This window comes from Saimiri boliviensis, chromosome 6 (assembly GCF_048565385.1).
Source record: "Saimiri boliviensis isolate mSaiBol1 chromosome 6, mSaiBol1.pri, whole genome shotgun sequence".
NCBI classification, from domain to species: domain Eukaryota; kingdom Metazoa; phylum Chordata; class Mammalia; order Primates; family Cebidae; genus Saimiri; species Saimiri boliviensis.
The window spans coordinates 29,291,486-29,297,485 of NC_133454.1; positions in this window are offsets into that span (position 1 = coordinate 29,291,486).

Here is a 6,000-nt window from a genome sequence, read left to right on the forward strand (position 1 = left end):
CACAGCAGATGAGTTTGTAAGAAACCGGTCTTCTGTGTTTTAAACGCATTAATACAGCCAACTCTTATATGCGTCTCTAGGGCTGGAAATGACTTTTTCTGCATTCTCCAAAGAAAGGGTTTCTGAACTGCTGCAAACACACATCAGTTTAACTCTGGAAGTTGAATACACACATTGAGAACCATTCTGCTGGATAGCTCCGTTTTGGTTTTAGAGCAAGGTTTTTCCCTTTAAAGCCTGTTCTCCAATCCACTCTGGAATGTCCAAACGCAGCTTTTAGAAGAAACGTGTTTCTACGTCGCCGAATCTAAACAGAAACCCTTTCTTTGGAGAATGTAGAAACAGTCATTTCCAGCCCTAGAAACGCATGTAAGAGTTAGCAGTAAGAATGCGATTAAAACACAGAAAACCCGGTTCTTACAAACTCATCTGCTGTGTGTTGGTTCCTTTTAGGAAGTTGCATCTATGTTTAGATTCAGCGAGGTAGAAACACGTTTCTTCTGAAAGCTGCATTTGGACATTCCGGAGTGCATTGGAGAACAGGCTGTAAAGAGAAAAACCTTGCTCTAAAACAAAAACGGAGCTATCTAGCAGAATGTTTTTCAATGTCTGTATTCAACTTCCAGAGTTAAACTGATGTGTGTTTGCAGCAGTTCAGAAACCCTTTCTTTGGAGAATGTAGAAACACTCATTTCCAGCCCTAGAAACGCATGTAAGAGTTAGCAGTAAGAATGCGTTTAAAACACAGAAAACCCGCTTCTTACAAACTCATCTGCTGTGTGTTGGTTCCTTTTAGGAAGTTGCATCTATGTTTAGATTCAGCGAGGTAGAAACACGTTTCTTCTAAAAGCTGCGTTTGGACATTCCAGAGATGATGGGAGAACATGCTGTAAAGAGAAAATCTTGCTCTAAAACCAAAACGGAGCTATCTAGCAGTATGTTTTTCAATGTATGTTTTCAACTTCCAGAGGTAAACTCATGTGTGTTTGAAGCAGTTCAGAAACCCTTTCTTTGTAGAATGTAGAAACAGTCATTTCCAGCCCTAGAAACGCATGTAAGAGTTAGCAGTAAGAATGCGTTTAAAACACAGAAAACCCGCTTCTTACAAACTCATCTGCTGTGTGTTGGTTCCTTTTAGGAAGTTGCATCTATGTTTAGATTCAGCGAGGTAGAAACACGTCTATTATAAAAGCTGCGTTTGGACATTCCAGAGTGCATGGGAGAACATGCTGTAAAGAGAAAATCCTGCTCTAAAACCAAAACGGAGCTATCTAGCAGTATGTTTGTCAATGTGTGTATTCAACTTCCAGAGTTAAACTGATGTGTGTTTGAAGCAGTTCAGAAACCCTTTCTTTGTAGAATGTAGAAACAGTCATTTCCAGCCCTAGAAACGCATGTAAGAGTTAGCAGTAAGAATGCGTTTAAAACACAGAAAAATCGCTTCTTACAAACTCATCTGCTGTGTGTTGGTTCCTTTTAGGAAGTTGCATCTATGTTTAGATTCAGCGAGGTAGAAACACGTTTCTTCTAAAAGTTGCGTTTGGACATTCCAGAGTGCATTGGAGAACATGCTGTAAAGAGAAAATCTTGCTCTAAAACAAAAACGGAGCTATCTAGCAGTATGTTTGCCAATGTGTGTATTCAACTTCCAGAGTTAAACTGATGTGTGTTTGCAGCAGTTCAGAAACCCTTTCTTTGGAGAATGTAGAAACAGTCATTTCCAGCCCTAGAAACGCATGTAAGAGTTAGCAGTAAGAATGCCTTTAAAACACAGAAAACCCGCTTCTTACAAACACATCTGCTGTGTGTTGGTTCCTTTTAGGAAGTTGCATCTATGTTTAGATTCAGCGAGATAGAAACACGTTTCTTCTAAAAGCTGCGTTTGGACATTCCAGAGATGATGGGAGAACATGCGGTAAAGAGAAAATCTTGCTCTAAAACCAAAACGGAGCTATCTAGCAGTATGTTTTTCAATGTGTGTATTCAACTTCCAGAGGTAAACTGATGTGTTTTTGAAGCAGTTCAGAAACCCTTTCTTTGTAGAATGTAGAAACAGTCATTTCCAGCCCTAGAAACGCATGTAAGAGTTAGCAGTAAGAATGCGTTTAAAACACAGAAAACCCGCTTCTTACAAACTCATCTGCTGTGTGGTGGTTCCTTTTAGGAAGTTGCATCTATGTTTAGATTCAGCGAGGTAGAAACACGTTTCTTCTAAAAGCTGCATTTGGACATTCCAGAGTGCATTGGAGAACAGGCTGTAAAGAGAAATACCTTGCTCTAAAACCAAAACGGAGATATCTAGCAGAATGGTTCTCAATGTGTGTATTCAACTTCCAGAGTTAAACTGATGTGTGTTTGCAGCAGTTCAGAAACCTTTTTTTTGGAGAATGCAGAAAAAGTCATTTCCAGCCCTAGAGACGCGTATAAGAGTTAGCAGTATTAATGCGTTTAAAACACAGAAGACCCGTTTCTTACAAACTCATCTGCTGTGTGTTGGTTTCTTTTAGGTAGTTGCATCTATATTTACATTCAGCGAGGTAGAAACACGTTTCTTCTAAAAGCTGCGTTTGGACATTCCAGAGTGCATGGGAGAACATGCTGTAAAGAGAAAATCTTGCTCTAAAACCAAAACGGAGCTATCTAGCAGTATGTTTGTCAATGTGTGTATTCACCATCCAGAGATAAACTGATGTGTGTTTGAAGCAGTTCAGAAACCCTTTCTTTGGAGAATGTAGAAACAGTCATTTCCAGCCCTAGAAACGCATGTAAGAGTTAGCAGTAAGAATGCGTTTAAAACACAGAAAACCCGCTTCTTACAAACTCATCTGCTGTGTGTTGGTTCCTTTTAGGAAGTTGCATCTATGTTTAGATTCAGCGAGGTAGAAACACGTTTCTTCTAAAAGCTGCGTTTGGACATTCCAGAATGCATTGGAGACCAGGCTGTAAAGAGAAAAACCTTGCTCTAAAACCAAAACGGAGCTATCTAGCAGAATGTTTGTCAATGTGTGTATTCAACTTCCAGAGTTAATCTGATGTGTGATTGCAGCAGTTCAGAAACCCTTTCTTTGGAGAATGTAGAAACTGTAATTTCCAGCCCAAGAAACGCATGTAACAGTTAGCAGTAAGAATGCGTTTAAAATACAGAAAACCCGCTTCTTACAAACTCATCTGCTGTGTGTTCGTTGCTTTTAGGAAGTTGCATCTATGTTTAGATTCAGCGAGGTAGAAACACGTTTCTTCTAAAAGCTGCGTTTGGACATTCCAGAGTGCATGGGAGAACATGCTGTAAAGAGAAATACATTGCTCTAAAACCAAAACGAAGCTATCTAGCAGAATGTTTGTCAATGTGTTTATTCCACTTCCAGAGTTAAACTGATGTGTGTTTGCAGCAGTTCAGAAACCCTTTCTTTGGAGAATGTAGAAAAAGTCATTTCCAGCCCTAGAAACGCATGTAAGAGTTACCAGTAAGAAAGCCTTTAAAACACAGAAAACCCGCTTCTTACAAACTCATCTGCTGTGTGTTGGTTCCTTTTAGGAAGTTGCATCTATGTTTAGATTCAGCGAGGTAGAAACACGTTTCTTCTAAAAGCTGCGTTTGGACATTCCAGAGTGCATGGGAGAACATGCTGTAAAGAAAAAATCTTGCTCTAAAACCAAAACGGAGCTATCTAGCAGTGTGTTTGTCAATGTGTGTATTCAACTTTCAGAGTTAAACTGATGTGTGTTTGCAGCAGTTCAGAAACCCTTTCTTTGGAGAATGTAGAAACAGTCATTTCCAGCGCTAGAAACGCATGTAAGAGTTAGCAGTAAGAATGCGTTTAAAAGACAGAAAACCCGCTTCTTACAAACTCATCTGCTGTGTGTTGGTTCCTTTTAGGAAGTTGCATCTATGTTTAGATTCAGCGAGGTAGAAACACGTCTCTTCTAAAAGCTGCGTTTGGACATTACAGAGTGCATGGGAGAACATTCTGTAAAGAGAAAATCTTGCTCTAAAACAAAAACGGAGCTATCTAGCAGTATGTTTGTCAATGTGTGTATTCAACTTCCAGAGTTAAACTGATGTGTGTTTGCAGCAGTTCAGAAACCCTTTCTTTGGAGAATGTAGAAACAGTCATTTCCAGCCCTAGAAACGCATGTAAGAGTTAGAAGTAAGAATGCGTTTAAAAGACAGAAAACCCGCTTCTTACAAACACATCTGCTGTGTGTTGGTTCCTTTTAGGAAGTTGCATCTATGTTTAGATTCAGCGAGGTAGAAACACGTTTCTTCTAAAAGCTGCGTTTGGACATTCCAGAGATGATGGGAGAACATGCTGTAAAGAGAAAATCTTGCTCTAAAACCAAAACGGAGCTATCTAGCAGTATGTTTTTCAATGTGTGTATTCAACTTCCAGAGGTACACTGATGTGTGTTTGAAGCAGTTCAGAAACCCTTTCTTTGTAGAATGTAGAAACAGTCATTTCCAGCCCTAGAAACGCATGTAAGAGTTATCAGTAAGAATGCGTTTAAAACACAGAAAACCCGCTTCTTACAAACTCATCTGCTGTGTGTTGGTTCCTTTTAGGAAGTTGCATCTATGTTTAGATTCAGCGAGGTAGAAACACGTTTCTTCTAAAAGCTGCGTTTGTACATTCCAGAGTGCATTGGAGAAAAGGCTGTAAAGAGAAAAACCTTGCTCTAAAACCAAAACGGAGCTATCTAGCAGAATGTTTGTCAATGTGTGTATTCAACTTCCAGAGTTAAACTGATGTGTGTTTGAAGCAGTTCAGAAACCCTTTCTTTGGAGAATGTAGAAACAGTCATTTCCAGCCCTACAAACGCATGTAAGAGTTAGCAGTAAGAATGCGTTTAAAACACAGAAAACCCGCTTCTAACAAACTCATCTGCTGTGTGTTGGTTCCCTTTAGGAAGTTGCATCTATGTTTAGATTCAGCGAGGTAGAAACACGTTTCTTCTAAAAGCTGCGTTTGGACTTTCCAGAGATGATGGGAGAACATGCTGTAAAGAGAAATACATTGCTCTAAAACCAAAACGAAGCTATCTAGCAGAATGTTTGTCAATGTGTTTATTCCACTTCCAGAGTTAAACTGATGTGTGTTTGCAGCAGTTCAGAAACCCTTTCTTTGGAGAATGTAGAAAAAGTCATTTCCAGCCCTAGAAACGCATGTAAGAGTTAGCAGTAAGAATGCGTTTAAAACACAGAAAACCCGCTTCTTACAAACTCATCTGCTGTGTGTTGGTTCCTTTTAGGAAGTTGCATCTATGTTTAGATTCAGCGAGGTAGAAACACGTTTCTTCTAAAAGCTGCGTTTGGACATTCCAGAGTGCATGGGAGAACATGCTGTAAAGAAAAAATCTTGCTCTAAAACCAAAATGGAGCTATCTAGCAGTGTGTTTGTCAATGTGTGTATTCAACTTTCAGAGTTAAACTGATGTGTGTTTGCAGCAGTTCAGAAACCCTTTCTTTGGAGAATGTAGAAACAGTCATTTCCAGCCCTAGAAACGCATGTAAGAGTTAGCAGTAAGAATGCGTTTAAAACACAGAAAACCCGCTTCTTACAAACTCATCTGCTGTGTGTTGGTTCCTTTTAGGAAGTTGCATCTATGTTTAGATTCAGCGAGGTAGAAACACGTTTCTTCTAAAAGCTGCGTTTGGACATTCCAGAGTGCATTGGAGAACAGGCTGTAAAGAGAAATACCTTGCTCTAAAACCAAACCGGAGCTATCTAGCAGAATGGTTCTCAATGTGTGTATTCAACTTCCAGAGTTAAACTGATGTGTGTTTGCAGCAGTTCAGAAACCCTGTCTTTGGAGAGTGCAGAAAGAGTCATTTCCAGACCTAGAGACGCATATAAGAGTTAGCAGTATTAATGCGTTTAAAACACAGAAGACCCGTTTCTTACAAACTCATCTGCTGTGTGTTGGTTTCTTTTAGGAAGTTGCATCTATGTTTAGATTCAGCGAGGTAGAAACACGTTTCTTCTAAAAGCTGCGTTTGGACTT